This window comes from Biomphalaria glabrata, chromosome 6 (genome assembly GCF_947242115.1).
Source record: "Biomphalaria glabrata chromosome 6, xgBioGlab47.1, whole genome shotgun sequence".
NCBI lineage: Eukaryota > Metazoa > Mollusca > Gastropoda > Planorbidae > Biomphalaria > Biomphalaria glabrata.
The window spans coordinates 14654254-14681180 of record NC_074716.1 but is presented as its reverse complement, the minus strand read 5'-3'; the positions used below and the strand labels follow the sequence as shown (position 1 = coordinate 14681180).

Genomic DNA, 26927 nt, shown 5'->3' with positions numbered 1-26927 from the left:
TTATTTTAAACCATTTAATATGCAACAAATATGTACAAATGTTGTAGCACTTAAGTGCACATCTGTATACAATAATAAATTGGCACCAATGGGCAGCTGAAAAAAAAAAAGTCACTATAGCAATATCATTGTAGACCTCGAGCCTACAACTATTGATCGACCAGGTGCGCTAAATGGCCATTGTGTGAAACAACATTCTAAGAGATTGTCAAAATCAAAAGAGAGTATACTACATGAAGCCCCCCCCCTTTTTTCAATGTCTCTTAAGTCTTAAGCATACCATTACACGCTCTAAAAAAAAAAGCAGGTGAGAGAGAGAGAGCAGGAGACTAGCAATTATCTGACTGGTACCAAAAAGGCTAAGGTGAGACAGGCACGCACTGCGCTAGTAGAGCTGTGCTACGGGGGAAAATTACATTTTAATTTTTTTTGTACAAAATTTGTGCTCAATGTGATCTAGAATGTTAATATTTTCAAATGGCATGTCCCAATTATTCCAGTGTTGGCTTGTTTTTATTAGAATGAAGATCAAATGACTGCATATTTTTGTTTTTATGTTTATCAATTGAAATAATCTGTGTTTCAACCTTTTTAAAAGAGGCTCATCTAGGTAATTACTTAGATTCATAATTGATAACTTAGAAGCATATTTTCAATCAAATTTAATTAGAAAAATGTCTTCCAGTGAAGTCCTCTTGATTCACTCAAATATGTGACCAATTATCGATAGTTGACATTTTTCAGCACTGAACACTATATTTTTGGATAAGTTGGCAGAAACAAAATTATCCATGAAAACAAGAGCTTTGCTAAAACATATATACATCCATCACTGTCAGTACACATTTAAATCCATCTCAATCGGCCCCCTATTTATAACCATCTATGATTTGAATAATTTCTTTTTAAAAGCAATTGATTAATCTAAATATAAAATTAATTATTTTTACATAAGGTTAAATAATTTTCAAATTATTCCAATTCAATACAATATGATTTAATGTAATCTGTACAATAAAAAAATTAATCTTAGTTAACTTTTAAATAAGTTTGTACCACTTGTCACTAGTAATATTCATAGAATTTAACAGACATGCCTACCCTCAAGACCCAGAATGTGGAACACTCAGGTTGAAAATGTGGAATTTTAGGCCCCAATGTGGAACATAAACGCTTTTATGTTTGTCAGCCATACTGTACGCAATGTAAATAAAACTTCAATTATATTACTTTAATAACAAAACTAGTTTGCTTCTTATACATTAGATGTAAATAGTATAATTAAAAGTAAGAAAACCTTTAATTCATAATTATATCCTTTGTTTGAAATCAATAGTTCTAACTCCTATATGATGAATTCTAAAAAAAATCTATTCTAATGACCTATTTACTACTACTAGTACTAGATCTAAATCTAATTATTCTAATTTCTAATGACTAGATTATTCTAGATCTACTTGATTATCTATCCTTTTCTAGGGCTCTACTCTAGTCACTCTAGAAGTTGTCTCTAGTTCTAGATCTAAAATAATTTAAGAGTCTGTCTACTAGTCTAGGAATAGACCTACATCTAATAAGTCCTCTAAGTCTAAGAACACATATTATAATAATTATATCATAGATCTAAATATTTATGTCTAGATCTATGGACTTATTGAGTAGTGAGTTCGAAATCCGCGTATAAACACCGGAAGTAGTATTCCATTTTTCATATAAAACCTGCATAGGTCCATAAACGTTGGTATTTTGAATTTCATAGTAAAATTACATTTTTTTTTTTTTTGTACAAAATTTTCAAATTATTCCAATTCAATACAATATATGATTTAATGTAATCTATACAATTTTAAAAAATTCTTAGTTATCTTTTAATGGGTTACTGGATCCGATTTTGGGTAAAAAAAATCGATTTTTCAATTTTGGTGTAATTAAATAGGTGGACATGTATTTTATAAACTGGCACCAAAAATTTTCTAAAAAATAGCATTTTTTATTGAAAAAAAACAAAACCATTTTAATGATGAGTGGTGAACACTATTTTCCATATTTTTCTTAATACAAATTCACTGTTTTTGAGTGAATGCATTTTTTGTGACCCCCCCCCCCCCCCCTGTAACATATTTCTAAAATCTCTAGAACTAATAGAGATAAATGTGTCAAATTTGGTACACATATTCAGAGATAAATAATACAGAGAATCAGCTAGTTTTAATGACTTTAGCTGAAGAAGTTTTTAATATATGATCTTTTGGGAAAAAAAAATGTGGATGCATTTTACAGGAAAAAAATCACCCTTTTTTAAAAAATCATAAAATGCACATTACTAAGGGAAAATGTATAAAATCTAGCTAGCTCCTACCAGCCACCTTTATACTTTAAGGTGTAAGTATTTTTAGCTTTGAAATTTATCTATTTTGAAAAATTTTAGAATTTTCCTATATGAACTAATTTTTGTTTATTTTCAAGATGGCTGCCGTTACCATGGCAACCCGGAAACAGACAACATTCAATATATATTTTTTATTATTGAGTTGTCACATGATATAATATAACAATAGTTATTAAGTTAAAGCAAAAATTAAAAAAATTTCGCTATCCAGTTTGTACCACTAGTCATTGGTAATGTTCATAGAATTTAAGCTTTGTTTGCATCACATAATTATCAGGTGAAGCATCAAGGACACTTTACACTGCATTAAAAATTGCTAGATGCACCAGAGTTTCTAATTAACTCTCAGATTAATGCTTTTAGTTGTCCTCTAAATTAATTATCAAACCATGATATCTCTACTGTTAGTAAACTCCACTCAATTTTTAAATCAAACTATACCTCAGTCTACACTGGGCATATTAATGAGACAGTTTCTCATTACAAAGGGATTTATCAGGCCCATTAGTATGTATAAAAAAATGTGATTCACCACAATACTTGGACTGAAAGAATCTTAGGTTTTTTAATTTATTATCATGAAAAGCACCAAATGCTAAAATGGCTATTTTTAGATGGTAAGACAAAAGTCAATGGCAACAACGCTTGCATTATCTTTGCACTAAAAAAGAAATGAGCAAGAGATACATTTTCTTTTTGTTTACCAAGAAAAAGATGTGGGGAAATTATTATTGCACTAAAAAAGAGATGAGCAAGAGATAAATTTTCTTTTTGTTTACCAAGAAAAAGATGTGGGGAAATTATTATGGATTAATTAATTTAGTGTGGACAGATGAAGAAATGAAATGGCAAATGAAATAAAAGCTGCTTTGAAAGATGTTGGTGTGCCTATTCTTAAAGAAAATATATTGTTTACAACAGCAAATAATCTAAGAATCTGTGAGATTACCCATAGCCTATTAGAAAAATTATGGAATTATGGATGATGCTGAGATTATAATTATTCTTTAATTGTGATACTATTTTACATTTCCTTAAATGTATTTTAATTTTATTTGATTGATTTGCTGATGTCTAAGTGATGATTGTAAATATGCTATTTTATTTCCAAAAAAACAACAACAAACATTTGTTGCAATAAAAAAATCTATTTTGATTAATAATCAACCCATAAAATAGAATATCTAGACATTTCTCTTATATAAAATCATGCATTAGGTATTAATATTTAGAATGCATCTATTCTTTTCATAATATCAATTATGTTGTTCATTAACTTGTGTTGCAGATTTGATATAGATTTAAAAATTATGTACTTCATTCTTCAAAAATTACTTAAAATCAAAGCATTACTTTTCAATTTTTTAAATAATATTTTCAGCATAATAAGTATAGATACCAGACACTTAAATAAAAAAAAAATTCTCTTTCAAGATTTAAATCTTTCAAAATGAATTTTTAACAAACATAAGTACTTTTCAATTACAAATAGTGTTTTACTATATATTCATTAAGAGTACACTTATATTTCTTTAAATAATAATTATTAATCCTATCAATACATTCAAAATTGATTCAATGTTACATGCAATAAAGAGAAACTCAAAACAAAATTAGAAAAAAAATTGAGGATCATTCTTGTCACAAAATTAGATAAATTGGCAGCACAAACAAAAAAATACTCTTGACCTATTTCCCAGTTTGATTCAACAGAAATGACATGGATCTAAAAAATCAAGACTTTCCCCCTCTCAAATAAAAATTAATATCTCCCCTTCCACTTGTCATACAATGATAAATTTAGTATGGTTGGAAATATTTTTTCAAGCCCTATTCAACCATATAGGTTTTATTATTATATTGTGAGTTTGAATTTTTTATCGAACTACCTATATTGAGAACTAAATTTATTACATAATCATGATAATGATACATAGACATAGAAATCTAGAGATCTATCACCTTCTAAGTCTATTTCTGTAGATAGATGTAGATTTAGTATCATCTAGTTATAATATCTAGTAATCTAATCTAGTGCTAGGCCTAGCCCTAGATCCCAATTTAGACTTTGTAAATAATGTAAGTAATAAGTAGATATAATATAAATATAGATAGCCTTATTTAGGCCTTAGCATTACTGTGTCTAAGTTAATTACATTATTATCATTTAGATTCTAGGTGTAGATCTTTAATAACGTATTATAAAAAAATCCTTTTACTTAGAAACCTAAGAAACCAGTTGAGTTAGTGTTACTAACTAGAGTAGACAGTGAGTTACTAGTGTTAGAATAGAACTAGAGTCGTCTCTACTACTTTGTATTGACAGTATTAGTACTAGTATAAGTAGTAACTAGATCTAGTATCATCTAGTAATCTAGTAGTACAAGACGTCTAGAGTGATTCTAGAGTCTAGACTAATAGAGTAGAGCCATTGTCGGGAAAAGAAAAGGATTTGAATAGAACATTTGGCTTATTAGCACTTACTAGATTCTAAGAATATATCTAGTATCTAGACCTAGAGTACTAGATCTAGATCTATGTCTAGATCTAGCTCAACCATATCGTCGTAAATTTAGGACACACCGGGTCCGGGAGAAGATGAAATGTAAACAATAAACACAGACCTATATATATTTTATTTTCATTCAGTATTTTCATTTCGCACTATTAATAAATAATGAAAAATTGTCGATTTTTTGTTTGTGTCGGAATTCACACTTGGCGAAACAAAAAATGTGAATGTGGAACTGCGGAACATGTGAGCTTTTTTGATGCTTTTGCGGGACGGTTCCGCATAATGCAGGACTGTAGGCATGTCTGATTTAAGCTTTGTTTGCATCACATAATTATCAACTACTTCAGCTAGGTTATTATTATTAAACTATATTTTTTTTTACTATTATTGTTATTATATTTTATTACTATTAATATAAATTTTAAGATTTTTTAAATTAAAATATTATATAGCTATTATTGTTAAATACAAAAATATAAGAAATTGAATTAAATTTTTAAAGGCAATACTATGATTTGTTTTTCACATTTAGGTGAAACATCAAGGACACTTTACACTGCATTAAAATTGCTAGATGCACCAGAGTTTCTATTTAACTCTCAGACTAATGCTTTTAGTTGTCCTCTAAATTAATTATCAAACCATGATATCTCTACTGTTAGTAAACTCCACTAATTTTTAAATCAAACTATACCTCAGTCAACACTGGGCATATTAATGAGACAGTTTCTCATTACAAAGGGATTTATCAGGCCCATCAGTGGGTATAAAAAAATGTGCTTCATCACAATACTTGGGCTGAAAGAATCTTAGGTTTTTTAATTTATTATCATAAAAAGCACCAAATGCTAAAATGGCTATTTTTAGATGGTAAGACAAAATGGCAACAACGCTTGCAATATCTTTGCACTAAAAAAGAAATGAGCAAGAGATAAATTTTCTTTTTGTTTACTAAGAAAAAGATGTGGGGAAATTGTTATAGATTATTTAACTGAGTGTGGACAGATGAGCAAGAAATAAAATAAAAGTGGTGTGCCTATTCTTAAAGAAAATATATTGTTTACAAAAGCAAATAATCTAAGAATCTGTGAGATTCCCCAAAGCCTATTAGAAAAATAATTATAATTATTCTTTAATTGTGATACTATTTTAATTTTATTTGATTGATTGGTAATTCTGCACGAGTTCAAGGGGCAGCCATCTTTGTTATTGTTTAAACTGTAATCTTATATCTTGGGTTTTCTCTCAGATTTGGGTTTTTGTTTGTTTTAATTTTTGTAGCTAAAAAATATGCTAGATCTAGCTATAAAAATTACTATTCTAGTCCTAAATCTAATAAGTCTATTAATTAGACTCATAATCTAACTGCTAGAACTAATTAATATATTAATATGACAAGGTTCTTAAAGGTCAATTAATTTTTTGTAATAATAAACTGTGCTGATATTTATTGTAGGCCTAGCTAGTTAAATTTAGATTCTCTATTAAGTTTTATTTATTGTTTAGTGGTAGGCCTATTACAAATTCTTGAAATAACATTGAAAATTCTAAAAAGCATATATTGTTATATAACAATTAAAAAGAAGACAGAACAATAAGAAACGTATTGTATTGACACCAAGTCAAAATTAAAAGAAAAAATAGCATTGCTTTGAAAACACAGAAGTAATGTTAATGAGGTAGTTCCGAATTCCCCCCGAGTCACGTGGTTGTGTGTATACAACGCGCACCGTGCTTAGTTTTAGTTAGTTTGTAGTGGGAAATCTGGGGCGTTTTAAGTCAATATTTTGTGGTTTCAATTTACTCATTAGCGCTAAACTATAATTTGTTAACAGGAGAATCTAGAGATACATTTTTTTAATAGTTTCAACCAAAACAAATAGTTAAACCTTTGATAGAAGGTACCGAAGCGTTGGCCTATAATCTGCCATACTGAGATCAAGATTTCTTGATCTACAATGAATGACTACACTTACAGTTCTTAGCATTCGGGTAACCAGTCCTAGAAAAAAAAGTAACACTTTCATCCCCCCCCCCCCCTCCTCTCTGCCCAAAAGTAAACAAGCTTGAACTTGAGTAGAACACTAAAAGTTGGACAGCAGACCAGTGTGTATTGGTCAGATAGCTCTAGGGCTAGTGTGTTGTCGATTTGTCGACTAGTTGTTATAAAAGATAAAAAGACTGCCATGAGTTTTCCTTGTGCGTAATAGGCTTCAGTTGTTTAGCGAACAAATAACACATATGATAGTCAAGGATAAATCTAGATCTACTCTTACAGTTACACAAACCAAATGTGTCTTACCCCGCCCTTTCATTGCTAAATTTGGTTTCTAAGTAATAAAATGGATCTAGATCTGTTTCGTCGACGCATTTTTGAAACTTTAATGTAACATTTTGTGAATTTCTTAAAAATGATAGTACTTTTAATAACATAATGTCATAATAATACATCATGTGTAGAACACAAAAAATAATTCTTAATGTTATCGATGTGCATAATGTATTAACAATTAGCGGAATATGAAATACATAACGTTAAAAAAATGGCTGAAGTTAATGAAAATAACAATGTTTCAACTAATATGCATAATATATTATCTCATATATAGGCCTATAAATATAAATAAATAAATAAATATATATATACAAGACACGTCGTCACACATTTGTAAAAACATATTCTTCTGTATGTGAGTGTAGATCTATCATCAGCAAAGTGTTGACACTTGTCATAACTATAACTATAAGGGAAATATTGATAATTTAAACCTATCCTTAAACAGTTCTTGGCCCTTTATGAAAACATTCGTATAATAATTTGAACATTCAGGGAGTTCGTTGATGTACTCTGTATATTTTAAAATGTTTGTAAATGTAAAATTTCGTAAAAATAGAGGAGCAACAACAATGGAAATATAGGAAGAAAAGGCCATTCTTCTCTTTGTTGTCCTACTATCACGTGACTTTGGTTAAAGGGTAAAACTTTACATCGCAGGACCCTTTTGAAGGATATTACGCAGGTGGCAGCACCGTGCTGTCTATCGCTACGGTAATCAGGTCACAACCGGCTAGACGGTGTCGGTAGTATCATGTAATAGTTCGTGATAGATCTAGTCATTCATGAAAACTCTGGATCTATATTATGTAATAAAAAAAAATTATTAAAAAGGCTATAAAAAATAAATAATGAGAATGAATTAATCTTTTTTTTTTCTAATTTGTTTTTTTTTGTTTGTGTCACAAATGTATGGTACCGTTATCCTATATATGTACGGGTTATAGGCCTATATTTATATATTTTTTAATTTATTGATAGGTACTTTGATTTTCCGGAATAGGTCGATTTTTTTTGGGTTACCGGAAACTAGTGTTTCCCTGCGGCAGTATATAAGGCTGAGACAATGTGTGGTCTAGTATAATGTGGTTTTGTTCTCAAATTCATCCTTAATCGGATTAATTGTGCCCATTCCTTTCACATGGATAGTATATCAGTTAATTATTTAGATCGACATAAGCGTGGTTCTATTGTTTTCATGGACATTTCTCGTACGGCAGATAGCGGTAAGTTGACTTCAAAATTTTTATATTTTTTATCGCGTGTCGTCATTGAAACTAATTACTGCATGTAGATTAACATTAGACCTAACTATTTTCATTAGTTTTATCTCAATAAGTTGTTGCCTTGATGGCCAGTCGTAAGCTCTATTTTTTTTATTTTCACAGAAAACTTCATCATGGACATAACTGGCAGTGGTGTGCCACTAGGTGGTGAGTGTGGTGACATGAAAGTCAGATGGATGGCTGCCTGGTTGTGCGGTCTGCGCACTGGATTGTCGTTTGGATTTATCGATGGTCCCGGGTTCAAACCCTACCCGCTCCCTCCTCGTCAAACCGGAGGTTTGGACTAGGAAGTAACTATCTTCAACTCTGAAGGAACATCCGGAACATGTAAAACAAACAAAACATACACTGATGATGCAGAGGCAGGGAGCAGTAGTGGTGTAGTTAAGTTGTATTGGATGATACACTAACTTTGACACCTGGCAGCATCGCAGAGCTCAAGAAGGAGATGTGGCTGCGGTTTGACATGATTGTCATACACACTAATGTGGCAGCAACAGACAGGGATGTAATTTAATACTTTAACAGATTCTGCCACTATCATTGAGGGCAAGCAAAAAAGTTCATATTGGAAAATTATTTTCGACCTGGTGACTTATTACATCTACTTACTGTCGCCACAGTGCTATAACCAAAAAAAGTTTTGTGCTAACTTCAATCTCAGATTTCAAAATAATGAAAAGAACAACACAATTAAATTCATGCATTTGTGCTGAAAATTTTATTCATATATCTCTGAAAATTAAAAAATTACAGCCTTTTTAACAGAAAAAAAGCACTTTTCTGTCTTTTTTTTTTGACACGTGGTGCCTCGTCATGAAGTGTAAAATATTTTCTTGGACTTCTATGTATAATTTAAAGGTAAAATAAGTAGTAACAGGTAATCAAGCATCTCTGTTTAAAATTGTATTCAATTATCTCTTACGGTTCAAAAGTTACGGTCTTTGAAATGTGAAAAAGTACTTCTTCGTCGATCGTTTTTTTACAAGTAATCTCACTTTCAAAATTAATAAGAAAATTTCGTCAAAGTCTATCCGTTGTTTGAAAGTAAAATAAATATCAGGACATAATCATGCATTTCTTGTGAAATTTTCATGCAAATGCTGTATAAGTTACAGCATTTTTATTGCAAAATTTCCCTTTTTCGGTCACGAAATATTTTTTAAAATATAGGCAAAATTTTCACCACTAAAATTGCTATAACTTCTGTTCTAATTATCTTATAAACATAAATTAGGTATCAATAAATTCAGTTTAAAGAGCTCTATCTAACTATATCAGTTTCATTACAATATATTGAGTTAGAAATTTTTATCAAAGTACCTATTATTGATTTAATGTAATTTTACTTTAAAGTAAACCAATCATACTGGGTTTCGTATATGTGCAACATATTCTTTATTTTATTTTCAAATTAAATTTAAAAAAAAAAATGTATTTCAATACGTATTTAAAAGAAACAAAACAGTTAACACATGATTAGATTTATCACGATTAGATTTATAATATTATTTTTTTTAGCAAAGATACGTAGGCCTATAATTAATTAATAATATATTAATAAAAATTCCCCAATTAAAAACATAAAATACCATCTAAACATTAATAGTTATTCCAAGAATAATTTGTACAAAAAAATCTAAATCTATATTACATAGATCTACGATTTAACGTACTAAAAGAAGAGAGAGAGAGAGGGGGGGCAGTGACCGGGCGCGCTCTGTGCGCGAGCAGGTGAGGTCACGTCAGTACGTGCGGATAGACAGCTGCCAAATAATTGACCTGAAAAACTAGGGTCCTGCGATGTAAAGTTTTACCGGTTAAAGTAGGTCAGAAATACGAACTACCTCATTCTTGTTATTTTTTTGGAACATAAACAATAACAAAATAGTAACAAAGATGGCTGCCCCTTGAACTCCTGCAGAACTACCGATTGATTTGCTGATGTCTAAGTGATTATTGTATATATGCTATTTTATTTCCAAAAAATCAACAACTAACATTTGTTGCAATAAAAAAAATATTTTGATTAATAATCAACCTATAAAATAGAATATCATTAAGAGTACACTTATATTTCTTTAAATAATAATTATTAATCCTATCAATACATTAAAAATTGATTCAATGTTACATGCAATAAAGAGAAAAAACAAAATTAGAAAAAAATTGAGGATTATTCTTGTCACAAAATTAGATAAATTGGCAGCACAAACAAAAAAATACTCTTGACCTATTTCCAAGTTTGATTCAACTTCCGGTAGTGAACAGAAATGACATGGATCTAAAAAATCCAAGACTTTTCCCCTCTCAATTAAAAATTAATATCTCCCCTTCCACTTGTCATACAATGATAAATTTAGTATGGTTGGAAATATTTTTTCAAGCCCTTTTCAACCATATAGTAGGTATGTCAAATGACCTAACAACAATGCATTGCGGCGCGGTATAAACATTGTCATCTGCTCATTGGAGTCCTAACGATATTAGCCTATTGAAATTGCATGTGTATCATTTTTATCTCTAGTTAGCAAAAAAATTTAAAAATACGTCTTTTTTTATTTTTGTTGAGTAATCTAGGTAAATTATTCTTCTACAATTTATTTTTAGTTTCATAAAAATCTGTCATTATTTTTTTTTCCATTAATTTTTTTGTAAGATCAACTGTTTTATTTGTAATTAACATGGCAGTCAATGGCGATAGCTTATGATAACCAGGAATTATCTCAAATTATATGATTATTAAAAGTGGTGTTTGTCTAAAAATATTAAAATCTTACAGATCATACATATATCTGTATGTAGACCTAAAAAATTAATTGTTTTGTCTTAATATCTTTTTTAAAATCACTTTCTTTTAAGGTTAACTGAGATCATTTTTGGCGGCCATTTTTTTCAACATTGTCTAATTTCTATTCTAACCCAGCTGGCAATAGACAAAAAAAAAAAAAAGAGCTTTAAAAAAAAAAAAAGATTTTCAAGCCCAATATAATTAAATAACAATATATAGGCTACTTAATATTGATAGCAATAGTAACAATAGTTATTATATTTATTATTAAAAAAAAACTTTTTTTAAATAGTCCTAATGTGATTTCTGTAGAATCATAGAATGGCATAATTTTGTGTATTTTATCTTAAATTAGATTAAATTCCAGTAGAAATGATAACTCTAAATAAGAATGTTGTGTTACTGATTGTTAGCATTCCTGTTCATTGCAACATCTGGAATGGTAATGAAGGCAAATCAATAGGTTCTTTAAAATAAATTGTTAAATTCAATAGAACCTTAGGAATTTTCTTAGATTAAAATTAAATATTTATTTTTAACATTCCAATAAATCATATCATGCAATAATAGCTATGCCAGTCCATGCTTGAAAAAATAACAAATAAAATAAACATAATTGTTCAATATTCACCCCATTTGATATATGTGTTTTGCTAAATACCATGAAGCCAATAAATATTTTATTAATTTGTGTCAATATGTTTGAATATTATATAATTGTTAAAGCATTTTATTTTGAAAACATACTTTTAAAAAAAAACCTCCAGTTGATAATGCATTATTTACATTTACAATTAAACATTAATATTACATTAAAAAAATCAATAGGCATGTCAATAATATTCTATTTTACAAACTGCTTCAATAATGGTAAGTTGTAATAGAAACAATCTCAGACATGTAAAAAGTGCATACCTTTAAATCACTTTCACGTAAAGTAAACACAATAAATATATTTGTTTTGTTTTTTTATTAAAGCCTATTTATAACAGATAAGTTAAAGCTAGTAAAAAATATAACTAGACTTATAATTTACTGTTAAAGCTAGAAATACATATATAATAATATAATATATATGTAAAACATATATGATTCTCTGCACAAACAATGCATTGTAATATTATTATGAGAGATTGAAAACTTTTTTTTTTAAATCACTTTTTAAGTGCACAATAAATAGACAAAAGAATCTATGAAATGTCATATAATAAATAGAAATCATTTACTCATTTTTCACATAATTTAAAGACAATCCAGTTAATAAAATTTCCTTTTGTACAATTCTTTTTTTAAAACATATACCATGCCACATTCAACACAACAATAACTATTTGTTGTGTTTCTTAAATAAAATCATGCTCAAAACCAACAACAGTGTTTTATTACCATGTTCAAATATTTTCATCATTTACCACAAAGAATGACATCTGAATAACTAAAGTTCATTCAGAATAAAACAAACATCATCAGCTACCACTTTCTTAATGACCAGACCAGAAATGTAATAAAACTTAATATTTTTCTTTCTCAAAATTTATTGTTTTGTCTTCCATTATTTTTAACAATGTATTATTAAACACTGTTTAAAATTTATTAAAATATAAGACATCATAAGAAATAATGACAGAGTGGATAAAACCTCACCAACATACCTAACATTCTTTGTTTCTGCCAAGGCCAAGACCTTGGGCTTATTCATTTTTTTCCCATAATATTTTTAATTATTTAAATAGTTTCAATGATCAAGATTTATATTATATATAATAAACCCCTTTGGAGTCAGGCAATCGTTTGATAATTTAATGTCCTTTGCAAGAACTCAATTGTTTTGGTTAGAGAATTAATGTCTCAGTTCTAAATCACAATTTCAGTAGCAGTGTTAAATTATTATTATTTTTTTTTAAATGTGAACATAAACTCAGTTTCTCCTATAGGTCTAATTGATTAGAGATCTATATTACATTCCACACATAGAAACTCCATTATTGTGATTTGAATTATTTGTGCATTCAATTTTTTACAAATTCAATGTACACTTGTATTTAGATCTAAAATCTGTATATATTATTAGAGTTTTTGTTCATTGATTAACAATTCCCAGTTGGTTCAGAATAGACACTATAGTTTTTAATTCTGCTAGCTTATTATGGGCAGATAACTCCAAATGCAATTTTTTTAGTCCTAGCTAAACTTCTCCATTTTCATACACAATCATGTTAATAGAAAACATGATTTTAAAAAATTTATATTTTAATGACCATATGTCTTACAAAAATAATTTATACATCATTGGAAAATGCAGATGAAATGCTATAAAATGATGTTGGCAAAATTAAAAAATAATGTTTTTAAATTTTTTTTGTGTCATACCTACATATAGCTAGGTTTTAATAAATTAGTATATTGTGAGTTTGAATTTTTTATCGAACTAACTATAGAATCTATATGGTAATAAGAAATAAAACTTAAAATTAAAAATTTATATTTTAAAAACTAAACTATTTATCTCCAAGGAAATCAAATTACATATTTGTAATCTGCATTTTTTCTGCATATTCTTAAAATATAAGAGAAACCTGATTTAGCGTTTCTAGTCTCGTATACTAATACTATACCAGTATGAGTATGCGTCTGACCCCACAACCTCTTCAGTTGCTCTTTAAGATGAAAATAAATGTTTAAAATGGCGGCACACTTTTCGCGCCACTCAAAATTAGTAAACATCCGGGAAATTTTGCATAGCTAGATGATCTACGTCGATACACAACTTTGATACATTGTAATTTTTCGTAAACAAAATGATAAGATCTGATTTCAAGATCTACTCACCTTACAAAAAAAAAAATGGTACACTACCACTGTATTGATCTAGTTGATTCTCCACGAAGAGATTCAATGGCCTGTGACTGTGTGCAATGACGCAAACTCTTAGGCTGGTGGCATGTCATGTGACCGAACGCATAAGTGCGCATGCGTGAACTAGATACTAATTTTAGTTTTCTAATATAACCGGTTTTGACCGGCACATTCGATACGGGTCACAGAGGTCACGTTTTGAGTAGGCTTTGCATAGATCAGTAGATCAGTGGTGGGCAAATTACGACCCGCGGGCCACATGCGGCCTGCCGAAGTGTTTTACGACGCCTAAACAGATCAGGTGTTCCCACACATTACACATATAAAAATGCAAAAATATTTAAACAAATAATTGTAAATATCTATAGATCTAGAAATTATTAAAACTTTTGATTCTTATCACTTATCATGAACTTTCATGAAGAGGCTTAATAAACATTGTGTTTAAACGTCATTCTTTTTTTTTTTACGCTGTATCTGTAACATATACTAAATATATTTTAACCATTCATAATACAGATCTGATTTACTGTAATTGTGTATAGTTGTACTATACTGTTCAATTAGATTTAAAATAAATAAATTATTTGCAATTCTTATTGCATGTTCTGGTAATAAGCCGATTTAAAAAGTTTTAATGTAGCATATAATGCTAGTTTCCAGTACCGGTAGATATTTTTTAGTATAAACAAACTTTACACAAGCAAAAAATATTAACAATAGGGGTTTTACCCATGTGTTTGAATTTATTTAGTCGTTTTGAAACATGACTAATAAGAATGCTTTTATATTGATTTAAATATTTGTCTCAGTTATATTTAAATATAGATATCAATTTATAAAGATCGAGTGCGTGTATAATTCCTACAAATGTGGATCAGCTTAGGTTAACACGTGTTTGACGTTTTCATTGCTCGTTGAATAGAACGCTGCGTGCTATCAAGCAAGAAAGTACACGTGTGCACACTGATGGTCAGTATGTCAAGGCTCACTGACTCTCACTGTAAATCTTTTTCGTACCACCTCTTTAATCGATCTTTCTTTTATGAGTTACAAAAATGTTTAGGCCAATAACATTCAAATAGAATGAAACACGTAAAATAAAACTATCTTAAGATTTAAATATAATTCAAGGAATTTTTATTTTAAAGTATAATATATAACTGGCAAGATCATGATATGAACGACAGGATTTGCTGTTCAGTTTCATACATTAAAAAAAAGTTATGACTCAAAATACATGCTACATGACAGATCTAATAAACTACATTATATGCCTAGTTCGTAAATGTTATCAATGAATGATTCTACGAAGATAAAGAGCATACAAAAAAAATTAAGAGGCATGCAAATGTGTTGTAGCCATAGTTGTAGACTATGTAGCATGGGCGTAGCCAGGATTTTATTTCGGGGGAGGGGGGTTGGGGTGGATTTTTTTCTCCCCCCCCCCGAATTTTTTTTATATGTATTTATGTGTGTGTGCCTACATAATCTTTATTACATCCTGACCCTTCATTCTTTCGGAAGACGATTAATGTGCCCTAGAAGGCGCATTTGCCGTCAAGCTGTTTCCATAGAAATCTGTCACTGGTAGCCTAATGTCTGAAGCCTCTTTTCACCTGCTCTGAGGACTTCCATGAATGAGTGGCGTCAAGTTGTACTAGGATATCATTGCAACTCTTCTTATGCGTAATTCATTTTGTTAGAGAACATGTCCCGCAAACCTCATGCGTCGCTCTCTCACAATCTTACTAAGGGATCGACTACCAGTTCGGCATAGGATTTCCTTGATTTAGACCCGATCTCTATAACTGACTTCTAAAATCTGTCTTAGCCATCTTTGTTGAGCCACATTTAGTGTTTTTCAATTTCGGCAGATGACTATTCACTGCAGTTTATTAATGGAGCCCTGCCACTGGTAAAAATGTGTAACCTCTCTTGAATACGCTCTTGGAAAGAAGTGACTGTAGTTTGCTTTAGATTTTATATCGAAAAGAGACGTTTTATCGTCAATATAATCTGTTGGGGGTTTTCCACCTAAAAATGCTCTGTAGGGGGATCTTAAACTCAAAACCATCTGGAGGGGTTTTAAACTTTAAAAAAAAGCCATCTGTAGAAGAGGGGTTTAAACTCAAAACCCCCGATTGGATTCGCTACGCTCAAATAATTTTAGTGTGTAATTTGCTTTTTTTTATATTGAAGAGGTATTTTTAACATCAAACCCCCTCTGAATGGGGGTTTAAACTCAAAACCCCTTTTGGCAACGCTCATAGCATTTTGAGTGCGTAATTTGCTTTTTTGCTTACACTGAAGATGTATTTCTTAGCCTCAAACCCCCCTGGCGGGGGGTTTAAACTCAAAACCCCTTTGGCTACGTTCATAGATTTAAGAGTGAGTAATTTGTTTTATTTATATTGAAGAGGTACTTTTTAGCTTCAAACTCCACTGGAGGGGAGTTTAAACTCAAAACCCCTTTGACTACAATCATAACACTTTGAGTGTATAATTTGCTTTGTTTTTAATATTAAAGAGGTATTTTTTACCTTCGAACCCCGCTGAAGTGGGATTTAAACTCAAAACTCAGTCAAAACCCATTTAGCTACGCTCATAACATTTTGAGTGCGTAATTAGCTTTTTTTTATGTTGAAGAGGGGGTTTATCGTAAATTTTGGACGGGGTTTTAAATCAAAATCTTTCTTAACTGTGCTCTTGGAATTAGGGGATTTTCGTTTGCATTTTTTTGTTTTGTTTTTTAGAAGAGAGCGAGTTAACTGCTAAAACCCCAGGTAGGGGGTTTATAACTCAAAACCCCTGGTAGGGGTTTTTAAACTCGAACCCCTCTGGTAGGGGTTTTAAACTCGAACCCCCCCCCCCCCCAGGAAGGGGTTTTTAAAACTCGAACCCCCCCTGGTAGGGGGTTTTAAACTCAAAACCCCTTTCGTTGTGCTGGGGCAAGTGATGGTTTAGTATTAAAATATCACCTAAAATAAACAAAATCAAAGCAAAAAATCAATCACTAAATTCCGATTCCCCCCCCCCCCCCCAGGGGGAGATTTCAACCCCCCCCCCGGCTACGCCCATGCTATGTAGACTATTAATTAGATCCATTTTTTAAATCTTGCAATCTAACTTTGTAAGAACCATCTTCGTTAATTATGATTTCTATAATGTGAGTTGTGTAAGTACGGTAGTCAAGTAGATGAGGTCAAGAGATGAACCAACACATCCTCACATCATTTGTTCAAATGCTGCACACTGCTATATGGTATCGAAATACTAGAGTTAATAAAACTAACAATTTAAATATTCAAAAAGAGACACTATTAATACAGTATTAGAGAAGATTATAGTCCTGGGGGGAAAAAAGAAAGACTGTGCCGCTGGTCAATTAGGAGGCTACCCGGTCACGTGGCTTACTTACAGGTCTACATGATACAGCCTATTGCATCATTAAGAAAAATAGCGCCAGAACCGAACACCATTACCATCACATTCCAGTCATAGTACTCATAGATCTACTTCAAGATTGTGTTGATTTGTGACTAACTCGACTCTATTCTAACAACTTTGGAATGTGTACGTCAAGCAAAGGTAGGCTACTTTTTATTTTATTAGACAATTAGATCTACTTTATTATTTTATACTTATTTATAGAGATAAATTAAAGTAGATTAGATCTACACCTAGATTTAATTTCATTTTTGTTTGTGAATGTGGTCAGACTAGGCACAAATAATTTTTTAAAGTGACGTAAGGGAAGCCTTTTGAAATAATAATTTTAATCATTTGAATTCCGTGGCGTGTCTCACAGTTTATTAGTACCTTAATAACTTAATAGATTAGATTTAGAAAGTCAATTTAGAAAAGATAGTAAAACCAAATTCTTCAACCATTAATATTTTAAAATACCCGGTACGTGAGTTCTAGAAATCTATTTTCAATTTAAATGGAAAAATGTAGGCCTATAAAAACATTTGTTTATACTTTTTTTTTGTAGAACTAAGCAAATCTAACAATGTTATTTATATACTGAAACTAGTCATCTTGTCATTCAATACAGTCACTTACAGTGTGACTCAAAGTGTGAGTGAATATGTTGTGCAGAATTTATAATTTATCGTAAATATTTATATTGCTTATGCCTTATGTATGTATTTAATATTTCTCATGCCCACATGATCCTGTTTTTAATTTTGCCCCAATTTTGAAGATGTTTTAAACTTTGATAACAAAAATTGAAATGTTAAAAAAAAAATGATTTTCAGACTATCGGAACCAAAGAGTGAAAGAATGATGACATCACTATGATCACTTCTTGCTAGATCTGTCCAAGAGTCAATGAGTACAGGTATTTAATTTAAAATATAAAGTATTATTACTACTCAATTTTATTATAATTACCAATTTATTAAGTTTTAAAAAATTATTACTATACTTAGGCTACTATATTAATATTTTGTCATATTCTTCGAGGTGGACCATGTTGGAAAATAACTTTCAGTCAAGTTGAGACAAGAGCTCCATTGATGTTATTGTTCTTTTTTATTGCATTGAATTGATCAAACTGGTAATTTTTTTTACAATATTTTCAAGCTAAAAATGTATACAAATCTGATAATACATATTTCCTGAATAATTTATATTAGCAGTCTAGATTTACTTGTAAAATTTATTTAATATTTATTTCATTTTCTGTCTGCAGAACATGTTCTAGAGATACTGGAGAAAAGATTTGACTGCAGTACAGACTCATTTTCAATTGAAAGCAATTAAAAGAAGAAGAGATAAATACAATCAGGATTGGGTATGAAGCAAATTTCCCAATGGCAATGATGTATCACTGTTGGAAATAGAAGTGAAACTGAAGGATGAAGATTCTCATGAAAATTTGGTAAGGCCCATATTATATTGTAGGATTTAGGATGTAAAATATCATTTATGTGAAACAATAATTCAGCTATTTATTTATTTCTGTGTCAGCAAAGTCATACTTATCTCATCTTATATATTACAGCCAGATCTATCCATTGAAAACAGCATTATAGAACAATAGTATGGGTTATAACTTGGCTGGACTGGACATGGCACAAACATCTGGGCCCCCTAACTGAGTCCAGACTCAGCCCTTAGGGCCCCTGTTTGGGTCAATGTTCATCCCACAAATTGGGCCCATGTGTTTAGCCCTTTCTGGCCCCTCAATGTTTGGCCCATACCGGCCCCATTAGGGTTCTGTCAGGGTTTCATCTGGGCCCCCTAACTGAACCCAGACTTGACCCTTAAGGGCCCTATTTGGGCTTTCATTAATTGTCCCCAAAGGGCGAAGTATCTCTTTCACTTGTGGGGCCCACAAGTCCTTCCCCTTACTGGCCCCACAAGGGTTTAACACTGGGATTTTCTGGGCCCCCTGACTGAGAAAATATATGTATTGAATTTTCAATCCAAATTATGGATATTAGGTATGAATTTTTATTTTCATATTTTTAACTAACAAAATCTTAAAATATTTTTTTTATGCCACAATTGCATTGTTATTTTTCTTTTAAATCAAATTGATCAAATGCTGCGTCAACCTAACTTAATTTTTATGAACATTGTGTGTAAACTGTTAGGTCTTTATACCTCCTATAGTTGGCTGTGTGGTTGTGAAATGTTTTCTCCACCATCACCAGATAACTATGTCAGTGACTTTCTGTTGGAAAAACATACTACTTATACATATGATGGTAGGCTCATATTTCACAGAATTTTGAACTCTGTTATCACTTGTTGGAATAACTGAAGCACAATGGCATCTTGAGGGACAGATAAACAACAATTAATGTACTGTTAGTTTACGGCAAGTCACACTTTTCACATGAGGGGTATATGATAATGATACGAGTTGTAAGATTAAAAAAAAATTATTTTTTTTTAACTTGTGCAGGATATACGCATGTGCAAAAATACGGTAGTTAATGAAGCCTGCAAACACAAATCATGAATAGATAATGTCAGCACTTTTTGGTTAGGAAAAAGTGAAAATCATTGTGTTTTTGTTGTATGTTTTATATGAACATTTCATTTTTAAATCATAGGTATATATTTTATTGTTTTTATTTTTTTTTATGTTCTTCTTAGACTATTCAAGTAAGTTACCCAAGTCTGTCAAATAACTTAGAGAAAGTACTTAAACTTGGCTACTAACTACATGTGATGGCACAGAAATCGTAAAAAAAGAAGGATGATGGCTTCAACTCTAAAGGAACATCCCTAACATGTAAAACATTTTACAAACAAACCTAATCAAAGTTTATAAATGTTTAAAAAAAAGTAAGATGCACACACAAATTTATTTACATACCACAGATATTACAACTAATGACTAATGGAAAAAAAAACTACCTATCTAGACTTAACAACAAAGAAATAAGTAAATATAATATTTCAAACATGTGCTGGATCTTGTTAGTTTAATAACATACTATGTAGGTGCATTACATAAAACATTTAGTGGTTCTTGGTTGTTGATTACTGTGCTTTTTTCAAAAACAGATTAATTTTGTCATATGTTAATTATAAATATTTATGTTCACCATTAATTATTTCGTTCAGCTATAGCAACATAAGGAAGGCATGGTGGCTAAGTGGTTAAGCATTTGGCTTCCAGACCCGAATTAGAATCTCAGTGAAAATTGGGATTTTTAAGACACCCTAACTGATGGATACCTGTACCTGATTTTAGCTGGGGAAAGTAAAGACAGTTGTTTTGCTAGCTACATGACACCCTGCTTGTTAACCATTAGCCAAAGAAACTGATGGCCTTAACATCATCTGCCCTATAGATGCTAAGTTTGAAAAGGGGAACTTTACTTTTATTAAAACTTAAGGTTATAAGTTGACAGTTACAGATGATGTACCATATGAGCATCATTGTTGTTTACTGGCTTTTGAACAGTAGCTTGAAACATTTCCTCTTACGTACAAAGAATATTCACTGTTAAAAAATTATGAATATGATAGTGCAGCTAGTTACTCTGCTCAAGTTACTCTGCTCAAAATTGAAAAAAATATTTTGTTGAAATTATAAACATGCGCTATATATAAATGTATAGTTTTCAGTGTTGAGCACATACTTTTTCTTTGGTACTGGGTAACGTACATGACCTATATTTTTTTGGAAATATTATCTTCTAAAATTAGGCAAGGTCTTGAGAATATCTACCTCGAACAGACTCAGCTTTGGGTTTTTGTGCATGTAGACCCTATTGAAGCACCATTCTCTAATTATATTTTACTTGTTTAAATTTATATATTTTATGGTTATTAATTGTTCTTTGTTTTTTTTTTTGTTTTTTTTTTGTAAAGTAAGCACTGGTATTTTTCTAAAAGTATGTTTCACATTTATTTCATTTTAAACAAATTAAGTCATTTACTTAATGTTCAATTATGTTCTAAATGTATGTTTTTAAAATTTCAGTGTTTATATTGCTAACATTTCACAAACTTGTTACAGGTAGCTTATTTTTGTTTTGGTCATTTTTTCCTTTGAACTACAACATAATCTGGTGTTAATTTAAAAAAAAAATGTTTCATGATTGTCAAAACAGTTTGCTTTTCAATTTACACACAGCAGGCCCATACTTTGTTTAGATAATTCTGAATTACATTCTATATATAATTTATAGGTTTCTGTATAGGCTATTCAAGCTTTTGTACATGTTAAAATTTAATAAATTTGGTAGCCATTATATTAAAAAAAAATGTATATACATTTTATGGTACAATAAGTACTTATTGTATTTTTTAAAATATTGTGACAGGTTGGGGAATGTGATAAATCGGGAGCAGACACGCAACGAGACAAGCAATGAAAGATAGATACAAAGTTAAAAATGAAGAATATTTATTAACATAAATATTTTACATAAAAGAATAAAAAGGGGGAGGGTTTGCATCTATCTCTAATTGATACTAATTTTGATCATCACTCTTGCACTTAATAAGAGAGTATGTCACTTTGTCTTCTGAACTTAGCTGGTTGTCCTGTTGATGTCGCAGCTGGCTGTGATGTGATCCTGGCTTGAGGTTCTGCAGCTGGAGGTGGCACTCTAGCGGGTAGAGGGACGCCGGTGATATAGTTCTTGTGGAGTCTCAATCCAAAGTTCTGATATCTGTAGTGGGCACAGTAGGGCAGGTGGCCGGCTACCGTGGGCACAAGGTTACTGCGGGCAGAGCTGATCTGCTGTTCGCAGCGTAGTTGACAGGATAAGTCCAGTGAGTTGCAGAGGGTTTGGCGTAGCTATGACGTCTCGCACAGATCTGGGTCTATAAGGACGTAGCACCTAATAAGTTGACAGGTGGGCTATCGAATAGGCGGGCAAGTAGATCCGATAGCGCCAAGTAGTAGAGTTAAGTAGATCCACATAGGCAGTAGAGGATACTCAATAGCAAGTGGGCAAGTGATCCGATAAATAGGCAGATAATGCCAAATAAATAGGCAGGCGAGTGATCCGATAAATAGTTGAGTAGTGTCTAGTAGACACTGAACAGCAAATAGGCAGACACCTGAGGGAGGCTGCGGATAAATAAAGACAAGTTAGGACATGTCTCTCATGCATCTTATCGATGCCCTCGACTGAGGTGCATTCGTCAGATTGGTAAAATTGCTTTAGAGCACAATATGGAGATGATGACAAATGGGATAGGGAAAAATAGATGGCTGATAGTAGCAATATAAAAATGTACATAAAAGGGAAAATAATAATATAAAAATGTACATATAAGGGGAAATAATAATCTCAAATAAAAAACACAAGTTGGAAGAGAGAAGGGGGGGGGGAATGGGCGATGGTCAGCGACCATGGCGGTTTGTTTACATACGACCGTCGGCCGAGAACAATTGAGCGCGCTTGAATGAAGAGGGTGTTCATTCGAGGGGCGCAACTCTCGTCAAGGTAGAATGACTAAGGGAGATAATTCGTATCTCCTCTCTAAGCGCAGTATTAGTACGATAGTAAAATTATCAAGGCGGTCAGCCGAGATAAAGGAAATAAAATAAGATGTACAAATATATACATGGTTGCATTAACGATCAATTGAGCAACGTAGCATTAATGGATTAATGCAATACATAAATAAATACATATGCCATGTTTACGTTTTCTACTTACGACAGTGAGAAATACACAATGCACTAATTAAATGTAAAGGAAATAATAAAATACACATAATAGTCTCCAGTGAGAAATATGCACAAAGTAACTAAGATGGAACTTGTGATTAAGTTCGGCTTACCACCAGGTATTCCTCCAGGAGTAAGAATAAATGAAGTAGTCCAGACTCGATTGACAGCGATAGAGAAATAAGAGGGTCTGGCTTGATTTAATTTACCTTATATATAGGCCAGGAAAAGACGGGCGGAAACAGGAAATGTCCTAGGCTTAAGATTTATCTTACACATGGGTGAATTAGACTTGAGATGGGAGTCGCACCTTGGAGCGTCGATAGGCCTTTGACTCGAGTAATCTCTTTGATCAAAGAGAGATGTGGGAGGGTGTGGGGGGGGGGGGAAGAAAGATTGACTTGCATTCCACCCAAGGTGGTGTCAACTGCGACCGTCAGACATCAAAGAGATTGTGTGTTTATCTTTACCCCGGTCAAGGGAGATAAGTGAAAGCCTTGGTCTAGTTGTCCCAAGGTGGTCGACTAAGTCTAGCCTGGAGAGGAAAGGGTGGGGCGGGTGAAGAAATTGGAGATAGGATGGGGAAATGACTAAAATAAAATAAAGACATGATAGTAAATAATGATTAATGATTTGAGTGACTCTGACAGCAAGCTTTTGACTTGTCACAAATATAAGCATCCATATTTTAAAAACTTATTTCTAATTTGCCATTTTAAGCAATTTGTTATTACAATTAATATTTAAATGAATATGCTTTTACTTATTTCAGTGTACATATTGCTTACATTCCACCAACTCAATACTTTTTTTGTTACTTTTATTTTTTTATATTTTTTGTTCATAATTACAAAAGCTAAGTTTTTTTTGTTGTTGTTGTTTATATGATTGTCAAAACTGTTTGCTTCAAACATAATTTTTATACAGCAGACTTATACTTTATGTAGATGATCCTGAATTATGTTCTTTATACATTTGTTATAGATTTTCATGCTATCATTCACAACTTTTTTGTTGACTCAATGCATATTCCATAGTATACTAAAACATTATAGGATCAATTTTCACAGTTATAATGTTTGCTACTGGTATTGCTTTTCCTTTTTTAAAAAGTTTTTTAGTGTACCGGTATTCCGGTATTTTTTATTATTTTTTATAGTTGCTAACATTAACATTTTATGATGCAATAAACTATTAATTTCAACTAGTAAATTGTTTATGTAATTATTTATGTCATCTTATGCCATTTCAGCTAGAGCTCAGTGTCATTTCTTACTGGCCCCATGAGGCAGGGCTTCATCTGGGCCCACTAACTGAACCCAGACTCAGCCCTAAGGGCACCCGTTTGGGCCAACGTTCATCCCCCAAATGGGGCTCATGTGGTTAGCCCTTTCATGCCCCTCAATGTTTGCCCCCATACTGGCCCCATGAGGGATCCATCAGGGCTTCATCTGGGCCCCTAACTGAACCCTGACTCAGCCCTAAGGGTGCCGTTTGGGCCAATGTTCATCCCCCAAATGGGGCCCATGTGATTAGCCATTTCAGGCCCCTCAATGTTTGGCCCATACCAGCCCCATTAGGGTTCTGTCAGGGTTTCATCTGGGCCCCCTAACTGAACCCAGACTGGACCCTTAAGGGCCCTAATTGGGCTTTCATTAATTGTCCCCAAAGGGCGAAGTATCTCTTGCACTTGTGGGGCCCACAAGTCCTTCCCCTTACTGGCCCCACAAGGGTTTAACACTGGGATTTTCTGGGCCCCCTGACTGAGCCCAGACTCTGCCCTAAGGGCACCCATTTGGGCCAATGTTCATGCCCCACTTGGGGCCCACATGGTTAGCATGGGCCCTTACTGGGCCCAAAATCTTTGCTATCGGGGGGTGATACCCCGAGCTTCCCGCACCGGGTGACACCGACCCTAGTGACGCCACTGCGCCTAATCATCAGACTGGAAGCCGAACATTTTCACTATAATACTATATCACTAGATCTATATCTATTAATCTTAGCCAATGCCTCCCAAAAGGACATGCCCTGATATCCTTTTGCCGGACATTAAGTTAAAGGACATGTTCCCTAGATCTAGATGCCATCTCTAAGATGGGAACACAATAAAATAGATCTAACTCTCGACACATGGGATACGCGTAGGACGTAAATTTAATTATTACATAGATCTACTTCTTCTTACCATAGAAGGAATGCGTGTAATTTACAAATCAAAATATTTAAAATAAGACAAAATCAAAAAAATTATTTTTCGTCACTGTCTACAATGTCTAAATTAATTAGTTTTGTTTTGTATCTTCTTTTTAAACCTTGATCAAATCAATATACTTTTTAGATCTAGATCTAGACAAGATGGCAACTTCCATTCGTACACTAAAAACTTTATCATAAATAACAAAAAAAAAAGTGAACAATTAGAGAGATCTATCTATTCTAGATTTATACATCGATTTGTATGTTGTTGGGTTAACTATATAGATCTAGATCTAGATAGATCCAATGTCTAACTCTAATATGATGTACCAGGTATCTAGATCATAAAAAAAAGTAGATCTAACAGTACTAACACTAGGTAGTAGGTAACACATATTGAATCATATTGATATTCATAGACATATCGTCATATTGAATGATATTGATATTGTGACATATGACTCATATGTGACATACACTGATACAGTAACTTACGTTTATCGAACAAGTTAAGCTCATTCGCCGACATTGTTTATGTTTGAATTTGTGTATCTCCGTAAAAATTAGACCTAGAAAAAAACTGATTGTATCTGTGAACTCCTCATCCATTTTTCTTAAAAGTAGACGTTTTATTCTATTACTACTCATAGTTAAACTTATATTTGATGTTAAAGTGGGTCAGGTTGATGATTTCAGAAGCTTAAATTATCAAACACTTTTTTACCTTTATCTTATTTTATCGAACATATTAAGAACTTATCGAACACACTAGAAGTATGGTGTTTTAAAAGTGTTATAATCTTAAAATTTTGTGAAAAGTATGGTGTTTCATAAGTGTTATAATCTATATTTTTTTTTATTTATATCATTTTTCATTTTCTTTTTACGCCATGTCAAGACAGACAGATTTTAGTCATTTTCACATGGTCCACATCGAAGGAATCTATCACTGATCAGCTCTGCTTAGAAACTGACGGTGCTAAGCCCAGTAACGCATTACCGTAGTACTTATTTAGGTCTAAGCTATTTTGAGACATAAGATAAGGCAATTAATAATTTAAATCCAGATATTATTTATTTGAGGGAGAGCCTAATAAGTTTGGTAGCCAATAGATAATCCCACCCTCCCCAAGTCATTGCAGGACACAACAGTTTACTTGGTTGACCTAAAACATACGGTACGCGGCCCTACGTAACTAGCCGCCGATCTAGCATGCTCAGTGTATGTAACAGCCCAAAAGTCAGTGCTAGATATTTTTCGATCTGGGCGGGGAAGGGGGGGGTGATGAAAAGCTATGGTAGCTTGCGAGCTGTGTTACCTATAGATGTAGATAGATCCGCCCTCCCTAAACCACCTGGTTGACCAAAAAAAAACAACAACCGTATTTTAGAGCAC

General features: G+C 31.9%; 1 protein-coding gene across 3 annotated transcripts in view; it reads left to right on the top strand.

The window, feature by feature from the left end:
* LOC106052639 (tuftelin-interacting protein 11-like) overlaps positions 1–26927 on the top strand; it is a 58101-nt gene that overhangs the window by 14681 nt on the left and 16493 nt on the right. Inside the window, exon 1 of one of the 3 annotated variants that reach the window (XM_056033605.1) lies at positions 25690–25864. The exons of 1 other annotated variant lie outside the window; for it this stretch is intronic. The gene's annotated coding sequence lies outside the window, so the exon portion shown is untranslated. Of the gene's footprint in view, positions 1–25689; positions 25865–26927 lie in introns of those variants that run through there. One more of the 3 variants, XM_056033607.1, reaches the window with a different exon arrangement.